Raw genomic sequence first — 20,088 nt, 5'->3', positions numbered from 1 at the left:
AGTTACAATAGTCCCATAGAGTTGCACGTTATTATCCTTTGTACTGAAAGATTCACTAACAACCATGACATTATTCATGTATACAAATGCAGATAAAATGATGGGACATGAACCTTTTCCACATGCTACACTAGAACACCATTCTTAGGTCTATAGCTACAGTAACTGTTTATAGGGCTTTTCTCGTCATTTGTGACTGAAGACTCATGAAACACTAGTTAATTTTCTTTGTTTAAAAAAAGTCACGGCTGGGCATGGTGGCTCATGCCTATAATTCCAGCACTTTGGGAGGCCGAGACGGGCGGATCACCTGAAGTCAGGAGTTCAAGACGAGCCTGGCCAACATGGAGAAACTCCGTCTCTACTAAAAATACAAAATTAGCTGGGCGTGGTGGCGCATGCCTGTAATCCCAGCTACTAGGGAGGCTGAGGCAGGAGAATCACTTGAACCCAGGAGGCAGAGGTTGCAGTGAGCCAAGATCGTGCCATTGTACTCCAGCCTGGGCAACAAGAGGCGAAACTCTGTTTCAAAAAAAAAAAGTCACTTCATCTCTTCTTTCTTTGGGATAAGTCAGTATACCTCTAAGAACCTTAAGATAAAAAAGAACATGGATGAACTTTGAAAACATCATATTAAAAAAAAGAAAAAAGAAACAAAACATCATATTAAGTGAAAGAAGCCAGTCATAAAGGATATATTTTTAAAATTCCATTTATATAAGAGGCCCAGAATAGGCAAATCTATAGAAAGTAGATTGGTAGTTGCTTAGAGTGAGGGAAGGGGGAGGAGTGGGGAGAATGAGGGGACTGAGGAGCAAAGGCCATTCTTCTTGGAATAATGATAATGAAAATGTTCTAAAATTGATTGTGGTGATAGATAGACAACTCTGAATATTCTAAAAGCCACTGAATTGTACACTTTGAGCAAACTATATGGGATATAAATTATGTCTCAATAAAGCTGTTTAAAAAAGGCAAAAGAGAATTGCCTAAAACAATCATCAAAAATGATATTTTAATGGCCAGGCACGGTGGCTAAAGCCTGTAATCCTGGCACTTTGGGAGGCCGAGGTGGGTGGATCACCTGAGGTCAGGAGTTCGAAACCAGCCTGGCCAACATGGTGAAACTCCGTCTCTACTAAAAATACAAAAAATTAGCCGGGTGTGGTGGCACAAGCCTGTAATCCCAGCTACTTGGGAGGCTGAGGCAGGAGAATTGCTTAAACCTGGGAGGCAGAAGCTGCAGTGAGCTGAGATGGAACCATTGCACTCCAGCCTGGGCAACAAGAGGGAAACTCTGTCTCAAAAAAAAAAAAAAAAAAAGGATATTAATGCATATACAATCTCCTTAAAAGTTAAGAAGTATGTAGCGCAGTTAAGTAGTTACAATTTTTACATCATCTGACATCCACCAAAATGGAACTTCTGACCAGCCACAGTTCAACAGCCAGGCTAAGCTGGCAGCATAACTGATCTCATATTTATAAAAAGAGGAGAACTGAGATGTAGCAAAAATTGTTTGTTGTTATACCTTGCTTAGTAACAATAATCATTAGGAGAGCATTTCATTAAAGGAGACAAACTACACTGACAATAACTAGAATATTCAATGATAATTACCCCCATTGGAGGCTAAATAGTGATTCACGAAGGCGAAATACGTAACAAATAATAGGGTCAAAAATCCCACAAGCTTTTCTGTATATCACCTTGCTTCTTTTTTACCTTTATGGAAATTTACTTGGAACTTACCGTGCAAAAATATACATGGCCAGGCACAGTGGCTCATGCCTGTAATCACAGCACTTTGGGGGGCCGAGGCAGGCGGGTTACCTGAGCTCAGGAGTTCGAGACCAGCCTGGGCAACACAATGAAACCCCGTCTCCACTAAAATACAAAAAATTAGCCAGGCATGGTGGCGTGCGCCTGTAGTCCCAGCTATTTGGGAGACTTGAGGCAGGATAATTGCTTGAACCCGGGAGGCAGAGGCTGCAGTGAGCTGAGATCACGCCACTGCTCTCCAGCCCAGGTGATAGAGCGAGACTCCTTCTCAAAAAAAAAACCTCATGAAGAGCCAGTTTTTTTCAAATTACAGGAACTTTTAAGTCAGATCATATGTAAAATGTCTGAAAAAATAATAAAATGATGTCAGATCTAATAAACTCAGAAGTGAACTAAAACAATAAAATGTAGTGGGGTTATTCATCAAGTGTTTCTCACCACAAATGTAGATTTCTGTAAATTCACGCTGAACACGAGGCACATAAAAGATACTCAATAAATAGTTACTGACATGAATAAAGGTAAGATTGTAAATCCAAAATGCATATTAGATGAAATGATTGAAATATTACTTAAAAGACAAAAATCACCCTTATTTCTGGTACAGGAAAGAAAGGAGAATGTGTAAGATTTGTAGTCACCAAAGAGCAAAGTTTCAGGCCAGCATGGTGGATCATGCCCGTAAGCCCAGCAGTTTGGGAGGCCAAGGTGGGAGGATCACTTGAACCTAGGAGTTCAAGACCAGCCTGGGCAAGAGAGTAAGACCTCGTCTCTATAAGAATTCAAAAAAAAAATAAACAGCTGGGCATGGTGGCATGCGCCTGTAGTCCCAGCTACTCAGAAGGCTGAGGTGGAGAGATTGCTTGAGCATGGAAGTTGAGGTTGTGGTAAGCTAAGATTGCACCACTGCACTCTAGCTTGGGTGACAGTGAGACCCTGTCTCTTAAAAACAAAAAAAGAAGAGGGCCGGGCACGGTGGCTCACACCTGTAATCCCACCACTTTGGGAGGCCGAGGCAGGCAGATCATGAGGTCAGGAGATCGAGACCATCCTGGCTAACACAATGAAACCTCGTCTCTACTAAAAATACAAAAATTAGCCAGGCGTGGTGGCGGGCGCCTGTAGCCCCAGCTACTCGGGAGGCTGAGGCAGGAGAATGGCAAGAACCTGAAGGCGGAGCTAGCAGTGAGCCGAGATTGCGCCACTGCACTCCAGCCTGGGCGACAGAGAGAGACTCCGTCTCAAAAAAAAAAAAAAAAAAGGACAAGCTGTGCTCTACCACTTTCTAGTTCCCACATCTCCACATACTTAACAAACAAGAAAACAGGACAAAGGCTGATGGTGGGGCCCAAGTGCAGTGAGGTTCTGGTTGTATTAAATGAGGGCCAGGAAGCAACAGAGTTGAAACAAAATTTCCTAGAAGAGATCTTTGAAGAGAGGAAGTTTGTCTTTTTCATCAGAATGGTGAAATCAATCCTACTGCTCAGCACCTAGCACAAAGACGTGCACATAGTAGGTGTTCTACAAGCATCTGTTTAATTCAACAGGTAGAAAAATGTAATTTTCAGCACTAAAACAATTTTAGAGCCTTGAAGAATAATCAACATTCGTGCTTAGCTCAACTGATTAAAAATTATACTGGTATTGTCTACGGTCTTTTTACGCATCCCTTTATAATGGCATTCTTTTTTTTTTTTTTTGGAGACGGAGTTTTGCTTTTATTGCCCAGGCTAGAGTGCAATGGTGTGATCTCAGCTCACTGCAACCTCTGCCTCCCGGGTTCAAGCAATTCTCTTGCCTCAGCCTCCCAAGTAGCTGGGATTACAGGCACCCACCAACACGCCCGGCTAATTTTTTGTAATTTTAGTAGAGACAGAGTTTCACCATGTTGGCCAGGCTGGTCTTGAACTACTAACCTCAGGTGCTCTACCCATCTCAGCCTCCCAAAGTGCAGGGATTACAGACATGAGCCACTGGGCCTGGCCTATAATGGCGTTATTTACCTTTCAGAGAAGACCTGCAGTGATATCATTTTTAAGTAAACAACATAATCAGTAAACATAGCAAGGGTTCCCTTATAGAGAAATCACAGTAGCACATACTTTTTTTTTTTTTTTTTTTGAGACAGAGTTTTGTTCTTGTTGCCTACGCTGGAGTGCAATGGCGCGATCTCGGCTCACCACAACCTCCATCTCCCAGGTTCAAGCTATTCTCCTGTCTCAGCCTCCTGAGTAGCCGGGATTACAGGGCACCATCAAGCCGGGCTAATTTTGTATTTTTAGTAGAGACGGGGTTTCTCCATGTTGGTCAGGCTGGTCTTGAACTCCTGACCTCAGGTGATCTGCCCATCTTGGCCTCTCAAAGTGCTGGGATTACAGGTGTGAGCCACCACGCCCGACTGGTAGCACATACTTTTAATGGCCTTCTCAAATAATATGATTAGAGGTTGTCTAGAGATGGTTACTAGGCCAAGAATACCAACTTGTTTACTTTTCATCTGACACTAAGATAACTTTCCCCAGGATATATGAGTTCAGGAGATGAATAAAAACAAACTGACTTAAGGAAAAATGCAGCGGGATTTTAATAATAAGGCTTTACTCAGCATTTCATACTCAGTAATTTAACGGCATAGGAATGTGAAGACATGAAGTTAAACAAAAGGTATTATCAGAAATGGTGATCAAGGGACAATCCCCCATAAAGTACAACTGAAATAAAGACTGATATTCAATGAAGAATTCTCTCTGCCTTTAAAAATACTTAGGCATTAATTATACAATATACAACTTTCATTTATTTAGTCTACATGCAATTTCACAATAACATTGAAAATATTTTAGAGATATACACACGTGAAAAACCCAGTAATTGCTGGAGAGAAATAATTATATTAGAAAACATAAACAAGGCAAAGCATGTCCTGCGGTTTTCATTTCTGCCTGTTCAGATGATATGTGCACCACAGATCTGACTGGTCAAGCTCCTTCTGCTCAAAAGATTTAAAGCCAAATTAAAATGCGTGAAAGAAACAAAGAGAAACTAAAGGATCTGATTGTATTCAAATTAGCCGCCCTCAATAGTATAAGTCCTAGGGTAATTACGAATTTGGAATCACTAAGTGATTCTCTGACAAATTATAAAAAATGGGCAAATAAGGTTCTTGACTATTATAAAAAAACAAATTCTCCTAATTTCAGTCAAGTGGAGGGGGGTTAGCAGAGACAGGATAAGGAGGGGAACAGTATTCTTTGTAAACTAAATAGCTCTAGATCAAAGGTTTAGCTCTCTAAAAATATTATTTTAAGCAAACAGGTCTAGAAAAGATCATTACTATTTTCCTTTGCATCTTATTAACGAAATAAAGTTAAAAATAATGTATGTTTGCAGTGTCTCTTTATCATTTGTCTTTGATTCCAGATGCAGAACCTATCTCCAGGAACTTAGTAGCATTTATCCTTCCAGAGACACTAGTTTATGAAGAATTAATGGATTAAACATTCGGTTGCATTTATGGAATGGGGGGTAGGCCCAGGCAATCCTGGTAATCCCCTGACTTTTTATGCTAATCTAGTACTCTTTCCTCTCCGCTGCTTGACTCTAGTCTATAAAAGCCTTCCATATATCCCTACTGTTAATTTTCAGAGGTACTGGAGTACATATCTCAGTTATAACAGAAGAGCAATCTTTTCCATTTTGCTACAGTACTCAGAATTTCATTGTAACCCTCATTAAAACAAAATATAAATCCTCAATTCAATTAACTCAATTCCTTTTACTCTGATTAAAATAATTATCTTATGAAATATACAATAGTATAATATTACTCATCAGTCTCTCATACAAACTGTATTTCAGAGTAACCCCAAACAGTCCTAGTTGATATGTGCAAGAGATAACAGAATAAGAAAATCAACATTTTGCCACCACAGAAGAAATAACTTACATTGACATAACCATCAGTGGAGTCTTTTAGCAACACTAGAAATGGAGTAGCCAGACACCATGGACCTTTGGATGTGATGCAATATTACGCACCTAGTAACTTATTCTTGCCAAAAACCTTAAATTTGATTTTAATCAAGTCTCTAGAACTAATTTCCATTTATGGGAAACACACAGAACAGAGCAACAAACTGACACCATGATGAAGCAGACAAATCCCAAATGTGAGAAATTCCACAGAATAACTGACCCAGTTCCTACAATGAGTCTATTACACAAAACAAAACAAAATGGGGAGGAGGAATTGCCACAGACATAAGAGACAAAATGACCAAATATGATCTGTGGATTCTGAATCCCAGGATGAACAAACCGTCTCTATAAAAGATATTCTTGAGACAATCTGGCAAGCTGAACAAAGTCTAGCTATTAGATGAAACCAAGAAGCAACTTGATTTTATTAGGTGTGAGAATGGCATTCTGGTTCTCTAAGACAATGTCCTTATTTTTTAGAGGTCCATATAGAAGTACGCCAGGGTGGCCGGGCGCAGTGGCTCACGCCTGTAATCCCAGCACTTTGGGAGGCCAAGGCGGGCGGATCACGAGGTCAGGAAATCGAGACCATCCTGGCTAACATGGTGAAACTGTCTCTACAAAAAATACAAAAAAATTAGCCAGGTGTGGTGGCGAGCGCCTGTAGGCCCAGCTACTCGGGAGGCTGAGGCAGGTGAATGGTGTGACCTCGGGAGGCAGGGCTTACAGTGAGCTGAGATCACAGCAGCCTGGGCAACAGAGCAAGACTCCCGTCTCAAAAAAAAAAGAAAAAGCGAAACAAAAAACAAAACCTCAGCAAAGAAAGGTAAAAGATGAAAGGATAAATGAAACAAATGTGGCAAAATCTTGTTAATTGTTGAATACCACTGATAGGCATAGGGGAGTATGTTGTAGTATCTACTTTTGGATGTGTTTACAATTTTTCCATAATAAAAAAATTTAAAAGAAGAACCTCATTAGCAGAAAAGTCTGAAAAAAAGGTATAGGTAAGCCTATTAAATAATATTAATCTCAGGTAGAAAACAAAAGGACCAATGAAAAAAAGTCATGGCAGTTGATTATTTAGAATCAGAATAAGTTATACGGAAAATATTATTTTTTCCTCAAATATGACAACTATATAATATAAATACTGTTTCCTTAAGTAGGTTATTTCACTGGAAATCAACAGTAGATAAAAAAGGTTTTATATAATACATTAAAAAAAAAAACTTTAGGAATGTAGTTGTCCATTTACTCCCCTTAGAACTGGGTCATGCTTTTATATAATTTTGGAGTTCTAAATGGATGGTGGTAATGAACTGAAATACAGAAAATGAAGACACAGAAAACAGAAGTCACAGCTGCATTCTGAACTGAATGCTGTGAATTTTTCTTTTTCTTTACTTTTTTTTTTTTTTTTTGAGACGGAGTCTCGCTCTGTCGCCCAGGCTGGAGTGCAGTGGCGCGATCTCAGCTCACTGCAAGCTCCGCCTCCCGGGTTCACGCCATTCTCCTGCCTCAGCCTCCCGAGTAGCTGGGACTACAGGCGCCCACAACCGCGCCCGGCTAATTTTTTGTATTTTTAGTAGAGACAGGGTTTCACCGTGGTCTCGATCTCCTGACCTTGTGATCCGCCCGCCTCGGCCTCCCAAAGTGCTGGGATTACAGGCGTGAGCCACCGCGCCCGGCTACTTTTTTTTTTTTTCTTTTTGAGACAGTCTTACTCTGTCACCCAAGCTGGGGTGCAGTGGCATGATCTCAGCTCACTGCAACCTCTGCCGCTCGGGTTTAAGTGATTCTCCTGCCTCAGCCTCCCGAGTAACTGGGATTACAGGTGCCTGCTGCTGCGCCCGGCTAATTTTTGTAGAGACGGGTTTTCACCATCTTGGACAGGCTGGTCTTGAACTCCTGACCTCATGATCTACCCACCTCGGCCTCCCAAAGTGCTGGGATTACAGGCATGAGCCACCACGTCCGGCCCAGAATTTTTCTTTTTGTGTAATCATTTTCTAAGAATCCAGGGCCTCCTTCACATCCCTTCTGAAATAGTATTTTAACTTTTAATAAAATTTACAATATATTCCACAGACAGCGCTAAGTTTCTTTGGAGGTCAATTTTCAAATTATCTTCCAAGCAATCCAAAGTAAACAGAAGAGAAAATCAATAGTTTTCCAGAAACATCTTCAAAGCATAAAACATTTCATTTTAAATTAGAGCAGTAGTTCTTAACCTTTTCTTAGGGTTATGGAATCTTCTGAAAAATCTATTTTGAAACAAAATCTACATATTTATTTCAAAGGGTTTTATCATTGTTTTGAGGGCCCCTGTTAGAAACTTTTTTTTTCTGAGACAGAGTCTCGCTCTGTTGCCCAGGCTGGAGTGCAATGGCGCGATCTCGGCTCACTGCAACCTCTGCCTCCTGAGTTCAAGAGATTCTCCTGACTCAGCCTCCCAAATAGCTGGGATTACAGGGATGTGCCACCACACCTGGCTAATTTTTGTAATTTTTAGTAGAGTCAGGGTTTCGCCATGTTGGACAGGCTGGTCTCAAACTCCTGATCGAGGTGATCTGCCCACCTCGGCCTTCCAAAGTGTTGGGATTCCAGGCGTGAGCCACCAAGCCTGGCCAGAAACTCTTACAATATAGCATTCTTACGGATAAGCAACTCTAAACCAAGTACAAATTCACCAGCTCAACGCTAAAGGCCTCCCATGAATTGGCCCGAACTTTTCATCCTCATTCCCCACTATTTCTCTAAATACCAGACTTCAGTCAAATGCATTAGTTATGGTTCCCTGAAGATGACTCCCTATCTTTGTTCTTGATACTTCCACTATCTGCACATCCCAGGCTATCCCCAACTATCTGATAAAATTTTGTCCATCCTTCATAATGTACCTCAAGCAATACAACCTCCATGAAAGCTGCCTTGAGCCCATAAACCTTCCCCTGAACTTCAATCTTCTGTCTTTCTATACTGCCAGTATCTTTCCACACTTTGTATCATGGTCTGCTGAATACTTGTCTAATCTTGGATTCTATGTGACACAGTAATCAAAGTAAAAATTATTACCAAGGAAAAATCTTACTCTCTTTAGTGGATTGAGAGGTGGCCCTCAAAAAGATATTTCCATTTCTTAACACAAGGAATCTGTGAACGTGACTTTATTTGAACTGACTTCATTTATGAAAAAAAAAAGGGGGATCTTTGCAGATATAATTTAAGGATCTGGAGATGAGAGCATTTTGGATTATTTGGATGGATTCTAGATCCAATGGCAAGTGTCTTTGTAAGAGACAAAGAGAAGACCATGTGAAGACAGAAGCAGAGATTGGAATGTGTGGAATCACCAAAACCTGAAGGAGGCAAAGAAGGATTCCCCTCTAGAGTCTTTGGAGGGAGCACAGCATCCCTGCTGACACCTTGATTTTGGACTTCTACCTCCAGAACTGTGAAAGAACAACTTTCTGTTGTTTTAAGCCACTAAGTTCATAGTAATTGTTACAGCAATGTTAGGAAACTAATAAACCCCCTTTGCTTCATCTGATTCTGACAAGTCATTTTTATTTACTGCAGTAGTTCTTCAGGAGCATCAGAAGAGATTTAAAAAATATAGATTCCCCCCCAAATCTCTTCTTATTCTCCAGCTATTCTCTGCAAAGATCTCTGCACTTCCTTTATCAATAGCCCTCCAGAGGTGCCAGTACAGGATAACATCTGAACAGTAAAGAGACTGTATTCTTGTGAAAAGTTGGTAACATCAACTGTGACAGGCTCTAGAAGATGAAGGCCTAGGTTCAAAACTGGACCCTGAACTTGTAAACCTGAACAGGTTACTTCTTTGATCTGTAGTTTGTCATCCATAAACAACTCTTTGAGGATTGCTGTAAGCAGTAAATAGGCAATATATTTAAAGCTACTGGCATAGAAGCTTTTTAGTATAGGTTAACCAATATGAAAGATGATTTTCTAAGTATAATATTGCCCCTGGCTATTGATATTCTGTTCTGTGATTTAAGGAAAAAAAAAATCTTACTACCCCAAAAATTCCATCTGTCCTGTTTACAGAGATAATCGACAAGTTTGAGCAAAAGCCTTTATTTAATTATAGCCATGCATGAGATGTCCAACACATTTCTGAAGAAGTTTTGTTTCATGCTAAAGAAAATGAATGAAAGCCTACACCTTTGATTTCCCTTCCCACCCATTTCCCACAAACTACATTAGCTCATAATTTGATGTTTCATTATCTGTCAACTTTTTTCATTCAGTCAAAGATAAAGAGACTATTTAGATATAATATCTAGGTTCTATTTCAAATTTATATCACTGAGCATAATTTCACATGCTTAGATTTGGGAAGGAACAATAAAGAGATACAGGTAGCTATAATTTTTTTTGGTTTGCTGAGATGAACTTAATAAACTTAACAGATACTGCAGCACCATTCAATCTCCAAATGTGAAAAAAAAAAAATTAAGGCAACATAAAGCATACTGATACAGTGAAGCTATTAATTTTAAGAATTCAATAAACACTCATCAAATGAACAGAATGCTCATTATTCTTGCCGTATGATATCTGCACTTCTTCTGTTGTCAGTTAAACAATTATGATATTAAATTTGCTAAAGGAAGTGAAAAACTATCTGATACAAGCACCTGTCTAATTGGGAAAATGTAAGTACCATCAAAATGAGAGACGAGCTAAGACTACATACATAATTAACCTTCTATAGAAGTCTGTGGTTTATGGCCAGGTGTAGTGGCTCACGCTTGTAATCCCCGCACTCTAGGAGGCCGAGGAGGGTAGATCACTTGAGGTCAGGAGTTCAAGACAGGTTGGCCAACATGGTGAAACCCTGTCTCTACTAAAATACAAAAATTAGCTGAGTGTGGTGGCGCATGCCTGTAATTCTAGCTACCCAGGAGGCTGAGGCAGGAGAATCGCTTGAACCCAGGAGGCAGAGGTTGCAGTGAGCAGAAAGAGCACCACTGCACTCCAGCCTGGGCAACAGAGCAAGACTCCAAAGACTCCGTCTCAAAAAAAAAAAAAAAAAAAAAAAAAAAAAAAAAATCTATGGTTTATACAGGAGCAAGCTTTACGACAAGATGGAAAAATTTTCCTAATTCAAATGACTAAAACTTTAGAAGATGACAAGAAAAGGAACAGACAAACCTCACTTTAAGAAAAGTCGACAAATAAAAACTGGAACTTTGAAAGCAGGTAACCTGGAAGTTACTTACAATATAAAAACATTCACTACAGTTCATTGCAACTTTAATACACCTAACAGTAGTGAATCCATAAAAATTCAAATTACATTAAACTTTTCTAGAGTAAATTTGTAACACGAGGTTCACTTGTAACGTTATCTAAAAAGCAGTTTCCTTTCTCTTGCTACTGCAAGCTTCCTCCAACTCCCTGGGGTACTATGGAGGGCTAGAGCAACTCTCTGGTATCAGACTGTCCTTAGGGCACATGGAGGGCCCAGGCCAGCTTTCCCAAGAGTGGCCAGCCAAAAGCCAGGCCACTGGCCAGCTACTCCTGGGCCAGCTGGCATGGAACAAAGTGTCTGGTTCCTACCTTCAGAGCAGAGGAGGCTCTGCCAACTGACTTTCAAAGGACTACACTAGCTGGAATGCTCACAGTTCCTTTCAAACCATCTGGCATTCTTTTAGAACTCTCAATTTACCCAACACTACATTCTGAGGTCTGAATTGCTCAGATAATTGAAGGAGTCCCCACTACCTACCTAGATAAGAAAAGAAAGAGGCAGAGCAAATGCTAAGTCAATTACTTCAAGAAACAGTTTCTACATCTAAAAATTGCTCTCAATTTTAACTTATATATTTTGTATTTTTAAATCTGAAATATTCCCATGATTATTAAGCAAACTTTCAAAATAAAAACCAAGACAAAGAATAAGAGAATAAGCTAAAACAGACTACTTAACATGCAGAAAAGCTGCAGGAATCCCTTAGGGTTAGAAGTACCTGACTCTCCCCAGTCTGAACTCCTACAGAGCCTATCTGTACTTTTTATGTGGTCCTCAGAACATACTTTGTACTGCTACATATATTTACCTTCCCAGCTAGCTAGTAGGCAAAAAGAACACTTATAGTTACTTCAAAAAAAAAAAAGTCTGTTGATGATATATTGGGTGTTTTTAAAGCTTCATTTCCAGAAATAAGAAAACTTAACGTGGAATAACATGAAGAAAGAACCTCACCTCTGAGAAAACCAAATAAACAAAGAACAGGACTTGGCTTGAAATACAAATATTTTATCAGCTGATCAAAATGATTTATTGGCTGGGCACGGTGGCTCCCGCCTGTAATCCCAGCACTTTGGGAGGTGCTGGGAGGGTCACTTGAGCCCAGGAGTTTGAGACCAGCCTGGGCAACATAGTAAGACCCTGTCTCTACAAAAAAACAAACAAAAAAATTAGTCTGGCATGCTGGTGTGTGCCTGTGGTTGCCGCTACTTGGGAGGTTGAGGTGGGAGGACTGCTTGAGCCCCAGAGGTTAAGGCTGCAGTGAGTTGGAGATCATACCACTGCACTCCAGCCTGGATGACAGAATGAGATTCTCTCTCTTAAAAACCAACACACACACACACACACACACACACCCCCCCCACACAAAACCAAGAACAGCTGAATCATCATACTGATAGCCCATATACCCGAGGAGATACAGTATTTTGAACAAAAATACTAGAGACCAAGTCAGAGTCAAATATTATAAACTGCAGGAGGCTATAATTACTATTATTTTTCATTGAGTTTACTCCCAAGACAAGTACTGAGTTTAGCATTTTACGTATTATCTCATTTGGAACACAAAACAAACACATGAGGTAGGAACTATTATTATCCACATTACAAATGAAGAAAGAGAGAGGTTAGGAAACCTGCTGGAGGTCACATACCAAAAAGTGAAAGAGCTGGAATTCAACTCCAAGCAGTCTGATGCCAGAGTCCAGGTGCAAGACTGCATACACATATATATATATATATATTTTTTTTTTTGAGACAGAGTCTTGCTCTGTTGCCCAGGTTGGAGTGCAATGGCACGATCTTGGCTCACTGCAACCTCCGCCTCCCGGGTTCAAGCAATTCTGTGTCTCAGCCTCCCGAGTAACTGGGATTACAGGCACCCGCCACCATGCCCAGTTAATTTTTTGTATTTTTAGTAAGATGGGGTTTCACCATCTTGGCCAGGCTGGTCTTGAACTCCTGACCTCATGATCCACCCACCTCTGCCTCCCAAAGTGCTCGGATTACAGGCATGAGCCACCGCGCCCGGTCCAAGACTGCCAATATTAAGTCATACTTATGAAGGAATGAAATGTAACACAGGGCAAAATTCGATCATTAATATACTCTTCATAATTTTTTCAACTCTTAAGTGTAGCAAAAAATGGTGAGTAATTAAAAAAACATGGATTCTCTTGTTAGAAATTTTTAAAAATCAAAAGCTATTTTACCAGGTCAGTTGTGCCTCTTTTGCCCATATATTGAGTAGATACTTGTGCCACCTGCTGTCCTAGGGGACAGAGTGGTGAACAGGACAGACGAGGTCCTTGCCTTCCTGGAGCTGACCTTCTATTGAGGGTAAGTCACACAAAAATTACTAACCAACAGAATTTCAGAGGGTAGTACATACTATAGAGGAGGTAGGGAAGAAACGTAACCTTCTCTTTTGAGAGACTTAACCATGTAGGTAAACAGAAAGGGATAGAGGAGGGTCAGGGAAAAGCTTTTTGCTGAAGCTTACTATTCTGATTTTAAAGATGGGTAACATCACAGCATGTGTGTATGCTGACATGGATAGCCCCCTGGAGAGTTGCTGATGATGCAAGAGAGAGGGCACAAATGCAGAAGCTGTGAGATATGAGGGAGCATGAGGTATAGAAGATGTGAGGAGGGAAACAGCAGAGAGGGGAACTTGCCTCCCATAGGAGACAGAAAACATGGGTCTAAGGAAGGCAGACTTCTAGATTTGGTTGGGGGCAAGATGAGTGGTTTCTGTCCGATATCTCCTAAACCCTCAATGAATTATGAGGTCAGCTCATCTGAGTAGGAGGGTTGGGTTGCTGATGAGTTTAAGGAGTGGAGAGAAGTTATGAAATAGTGATAGGCAAAAAGATCTTATTAGGAATCAATGGTAGCTTTGTCGGGCAGTGCTGAGTGCCTACTTCAGATTTTTGGTCATGAATCTGAAGTTCTCTTGTAATATCCAGCCACTTGGGTGGTGTCATTGAAAAGCCAAGTGAATGATAAAGCAGCTACAAATAGAGAAAAAGGATTTTTAATTTTAAAATTTTTAAAGTGTAAACAAAGGATGTTTTAAAAATATGTATCCAAATTAGCCAGGCATGGTGGCAGGCACCTGTAATCCCAGCAACTGGGGAGGCTGAGGCAGGAGAATCGCTTGAACCTGGGAGGCAGAGGTTGGAGTGAGCCAAGATCATGCCACTGTACTCCAGCCTGGGTGACAGAGTAAGACCCTGTCTCAAACAAACAAACAAAAAAGGCCAGATATGGTGGCTCACGCCTGTAATCCCAGCACTTTGGGAGGCTGGGGTGGGTGGATCACGAGGTCAGGAGTTCAAGACCAGCCTGACCAACAGAGTGAAACCCTGTTTCTACTAGAAATACAAAAATTAGCTGGACATGGTGGCACACGCCTGTAGTCCCAGCTACTCTGGAGGCTGAGGCAGGAGAATCGCTTGAACCTGGGAGGCGGAGGTTGTAGTGAGCCGAGATTGAGCCACTGTACTCCAGCCTAGGCAACAGCATGAGTCTCTATCTCAAAATAATAATAATAATAATAATAAGCATCCATGAGATAAACACAAAAATACTGACAATGTTCTATCAAGCTGTGATCTATGCAGCTCCTTTTGCTTCCATGTTCTCATCACAGAAATTCTTGCAAACAATATTATTTGTTACATTTAGTAATGACATATTTAATCATGAAGCTCAAGATAGTTTCTTTTTTGGTCTTGAATAGCTCTGTCATTTCCTAAGGTGGATTTTTAAAAACTGCACCTGACAGCCTTAATGTTCGTTCATTTCACTGCTTGAAAGAAACTCTCTCTGATGTCAACTGATATTTTCACTGATGATTTCATTTAAAAGTAAAAAAAACTTAATCCCCTCTCTCAATGAATACATACACATCTACAGCGCTTAACCTCAATGCCTGAACAGTGGTCACAAGGCAAATGGGAGCAGAGATGCTGGCCTGATGGCTCTGGGCACCTAGCAGTGCCAGGTGCATGCTCTTGATCTTGCAACTGTGCTCTTAAAACACAAAGCTCAAGACCCAAAACGTTCAGGGGAGAATTCATGTTTGCACAGGTTTAAGAGGAGGAAACAAAGACCCCACTGTTTGATGGAGGCATGAACAACAACACAAATAATAGCATATTGGGTGAGATGGGGGGGAGTGTGCATACACATACATGTACAGCCATTTTTGGAAAATACAATCTACCCCACAAGCAAAAGGAAAGAAAAATAACTATTCCAAAGTACATCATGAAATGTCAGGAACACCAGGGATAAACTGAAGATCCTAAAATCTTCCAGAGTGGGAAGAAAAAGGGAATGGGGATTAAAATGACATTGGACTTCTCAATAATGACACTGGAAGCTAATGGAACAATGTCTTCAAAACAGTGACATTAATTTTCAATCCAGATTTTAACACCAAGCTAAACTACCATTCAAGTATGAAGGTAAAATGAAGGCATTTCCAGACATGTAACTTCTGAATTCAGGAAGGAATTTCAGATTTTGTATGTACCCTTTCTCAGGAAGCTACTCAAGAACAAGGAAGACACAGGGTCCAGGAAATAGAAGACCTAACAGGAGGAAGGCAAAGGGAATTCCCAAGATGATGACAAAGGGAAGTCCCAGGATGATGGCTATGCAGTAGTCCAGGGAGCAAACCAGTCCAGACTGGAATAGGAGAGAGGGGGCTCCAGCAGGACCATCTCCTGGGGAAAAGAAATGAAAGTGAGTGGTTACCTGAGAATATTCAAAGATAAACAGTTTTGTCATAGAGTTTGGATGAATTAGTGACCGATACAAAGAAAACTCAGCAAATGAAAACCAAACAAGCAAAAGAGGCAATTATTTAATTTAGGAGCAACAAAAGTTGTTCATGAAGAAAACACAGTAATAGTACCCTACGTGGCTCATCTGTGAATAATAGGTACACTGTCAGTCATACAAATACTGAATACCGACCTAACTGTCAAGTATGAGTGGGAAATGGAAGGACAGTTGTGTGAGACAGTTAAGTCTTCAACTTCCAAAATAGAAGTCCACAGATAATATCCAAAAGTGAAAAGCTAAGAAATAGCAGTATAAACATTAAAAATGAAATAAGTATAAAGGTAAATACCAAAAGAAACCGGTAAGAGTTGAGAGTGGTTGAACTATGTAAGACTGCTGATTTTGAATTTTTCTCAGTCTAAAACATGGCAATTTCGTATGATTCAAGCTAACACATTGTAATAACGTTATTACTGATCTTAGAATAAACTCCCATTTAAAACAATAAACAATTATTGGCCAGGCGCGGTGGCTCACACCTATAATCATAGCACTTTGGGAGGCCAAGGCAGGCAGATGGTTTGAGGCCAGGAGCTCAAGACCAGTCTGGCCAACATGACAAAACTCCGCCTCCACCAAAAATACAAAAAAAAATTAGCCAGGTATGGTGGCAGGTGCCTGTAATCCCAGCAACTGGGGAGGCTGAGGCAGGAGAATCGCTTGAACCTGGGAGACAGAGGTTGCAGTGAGCCGAGGTCACACCACTGCACTGCAGCCTGGGGAACAGGGCAAGACTCCATCTCAAAAAATAAAAATAAAAACTCCCAAAAAACAAAAAAGCAATTATTGATAGAGAATGCTCAATGGAAAAAGAAATTACTTTTTATGATGAGACATTATTGGGAAGAAAATAGATCCTAGTTAACAAAGTGTTACCATATATGCTCTTACCATCACCAACATATTACTATTCTAATGAAAAAACATTTACTACTAAAACAGCATTTAACATTATTGTATCTATTTTAATCATCTAAAAGTTTGTTTAGAATTTTTCTTCAATCATCATACTACAGAATGCTAAACTATGGGTTGGCAAATATTTTGATTAACAGAATGCTGAATAACAAGGCCAGGCTGTGTTTAGGTTCCTTTGTTGATATTAAAAATAGCTAAGTCACTCTTGCAAAATTAAGCTTCCATGAAATTGCGGTACTGTGCAAGCCTATTTCAGTGATAATTCCGGTTATACTACTCTGTTTATCTAAGACTTCCCCTTATGGTTTGTTTTAAGGAGACTCCTAGAAAATGTCTTATGCAGTCAAGACAGGCAGTTTATAAATGCATTGGGTTGCTTCTTTAGTTAATAAAGCTCTTGCTTTTTTCTCCTGCTTCATTTTTCCTTCATAAAAGCTCTTGTTTTAAATTAACTTATCTGAATTAAATTAATTTATATTGAGATTTTATTTAAATCATGCATCATAAAACCAAAACTTCCCCAAATGAAAAATCAACTTTCATTAATTTTTTTTTCACTCTTACAAAAAAAGAATTTGAACGTGGTAAGAATTTTGCTAAGAATAATGTATCCTGATCCAACCATGGAAAATTTCCCCTTCAAATTAAAAGCAAATGTTTTAAACAGAGGGAATATACATAAACAGATGCTGTGGAAGACTGCTTAGTTTACATTTCATTTTCACTGAAAACTACTAGGAATTAAAATACATGTGATTTTTAAAAATATTAAAGAGACTTAAAGAAAACAGAACTCATACAATTATTCATATTATCGAATATAAGCGCCTCTTAATTTTTTAAAACCGCTATTTTGAATCCAAAGATCATAATAAAAATATCTTTTTCTTTCTTTCTTTCTTTTTTTTTTTTTCAGACGGAGTTTCGCTCTTGTCGCCCAGGCTGGAATGCAATGGTGCGATCTAGGCTCACTGCAACCTCCGCCTCCCGGGGTTCAAGCGATTCTCCTTCCTCGGCCTCCGGAGTAGCTGGAATTACAGGGGCCTGCCACCACGCCCAGCTAATTTTTTGTATTTTTTTAGTAGAGATAGGGTTTCACCATGTTGGCCAGGCTGGTCTTAAACTTCTGACCTCTGGTGATCCACCCACCTCGGCCTCCCAAAGTGCTGGGATGACAGGTGTGAGCCACTGCATTCGGCCCATAATAAAAATATCTTGGAGGTGTATTTCTTGTAACTGAGTTTGGCTAATTTTCCAACACCCTGTAAAAGCATATGGGTAAAAAAGAAACTGAAAATCATCATGCAACCAGAGTTAACAACTATCTTGCAAAATTCATATAATTTGTTTTAAAAACAAAATAGCAAGGAAGAGCTGGTGCTATCCCAATAGCCTCTTTTTAACTGGTCTACATCAACTGCAACTCTTCATAACTTAACCAACACAACAAAGTCAGGCAGGGAGTCTGACAGAGTCAACGTTTGTGGGAACCTACAGAGCTTCCTTCTCTCTCTGAGGATGAGGACAATGAAAAAAGGTGTTCTGTTTTCCAGTAGTCCTGTAAGAGGAGCCATTGAGCTGGGCTGTACAACCAGACAACAGAACACAGGAAAATTCACATCAAAGCAAGGGCGCATGCCAGGGTAATATGCAATAAAACCCTCTGCCAGAGCATTAAGAAAAAAAAAAAGCAAGGAGGTAGAGAGAACCTGCTGGACCACCTTCTTATTAACACAGACAGGCAGAAAGAAACAAAATCTGCCTGTATTCAGGAGCGGAGAAAACGGTGTCCTAGATATATTGGAGTATTCCTATAGACATGGTTACGAGCATTCTGACAAATTATCAATGAACTAAACCCAGAAAGCAGTGTCCTATACGTTGGAGTATTCTTATGTAGACAGACATGAGAATCTTACCATTAACTAAGCTCAAAAAGGCAAAGTATTCTAGAAACACAGATATATGAGAATTCAGATGCACATTTCCAATGAATAAAACCCGCTGGTTTTACAGTGAGAAAAAACTGAAACAACATCAGAGAATTGGGTAAAGGTGTGATGAAGTTATATCCCCTCCCCTTTTCCTCATACCCTTTTTGACAATCTGATTCTCTCATTTCATAGATGTCCCTTTCACTTGCATGCGCACACACAAACACACACACACACCATTAGGTCTCCAGAAACAAAGGAGGGTCCTTAATTTTCCGGCCTGTGGAAGCACACAGGCCCCCTGTCCACAGATGGTGACTTTCATTAATGAGTAAGCCGAGGGGAGAGGTCTCCACCCCGACCACTGCCATGCACACTGTGACAACGGGGCACGAGACAAGCGCCACAAAGAAAGGGGAGGAGTGGACGGGGACCAGGAAAACACTGCCACGCCGCACCCCCCAAGGCACGCACCCACCACCAACGCGGAGACAGCGTCCTCGCCATCCTCCTCTTCGCCTCCCAGCTCATCCCAGCCGCCTCCCACGCCCGGGGATCCGATGCCAGGGCTTCGGCGAACAGGACGTGCGGGGGCCCGCGCACCTTCCCTCCGTGACCTCCGGGTGACAGCCCCGCTCCGCCCTTTGTGCGGGACTCACCCTCCGGTCCCGGGGCCGCGCCGGACCCTCCTCCGCGTCCCTCCTCAGCCTGGAGCCACCGCCTCACCCCTGCGCACCGCGCCCGGCCCGCCCAGACGCCCCGAGAGTGTGTGTGTGGGAGAGGGGCGCGGGCCCGCTGTCTCCTCAGCATCCCGAACCCGGACCGGCTCAGTCCCCCAAACCCCAGCCCGGGGGCGGCGGCCCGCGGCGCCCCCGCCCTCGCTCGCTCACTTACTCGGGTGCGCCGGCTGCAGCGGCAGACTTGCGGGACCGTCAGCGCCCTGCGGCGGGCGGCAGGTTGCGGGTGGCGGGCTGCAGGCGGCGGGCGGCGGGCTGCAGGCGGCGAGTGTCTGTCCGGACACAGCGCGGCTGAGGTGGCAGCGGCTGACTGAGCGCTGCGGCCCCTCGTGAGGGGCGGGCCCGGCGGGGGAGGGGCGGGCGCCGCGCCTCTCATTCATGCAGCGGGGGCGGGGTGAGGGACCCGGATGCCCGGGCAGCCCCCGCCCACCCCGCGGAGGGTTCGGTGACTTCAGAGTCTGCAGTGCGCAGGCGCGGCGCCCCCTGGCCAGGCCTGGTGCGGCACCGCCCGCTGGCGCTGTTCCCGGTTAGAACTGCGCCAGACAGACCTTGTCCATCGACCGTTTAGTGTTTTTGCGTGCCCTACAAGCATTTTTAA

General features: G+C 41.7%; 1 protein-coding gene across 2 annotated transcripts in view; it reads right to left on the bottom strand.

The window, feature by feature from the left end:
• Nucleotides 1-19,802, bottom strand: part of RNF24 (ring finger protein 24) — a 92,856-nt gene extending 73,054 nt beyond the window's left edge. For both annotated transcript variants that reach the window (XM_028828216.2, XM_028828218.2), the window contains exon 1: nucleotides 19,648-19,802. The gene's annotated coding sequence lies outside the window, so the exon portion shown is untranslated. The remainder of the gene's footprint in view (nucleotides 1-19,647) is intronic.
• Nucleotides 19,803-20,088: the final 286 nt, after the last annotated feature.

Source organism: Macaca mulatta, chromosome 10 (genome assembly GCF_049350105.2).
Source record: "Macaca mulatta isolate MMU2019108-1 chromosome 10, T2T-MMU8v2.0, whole genome shotgun sequence".
NCBI classification, from domain to species: Eukaryota; Metazoa; Chordata; class Mammalia; order Primates; family Cercopithecidae; genus Macaca; species Macaca mulatta.
The sequence above is the reverse complement of the archived record's forward strand: the minus strand, read 5'-3'. Positions and strand labels throughout refer to the sequence as shown.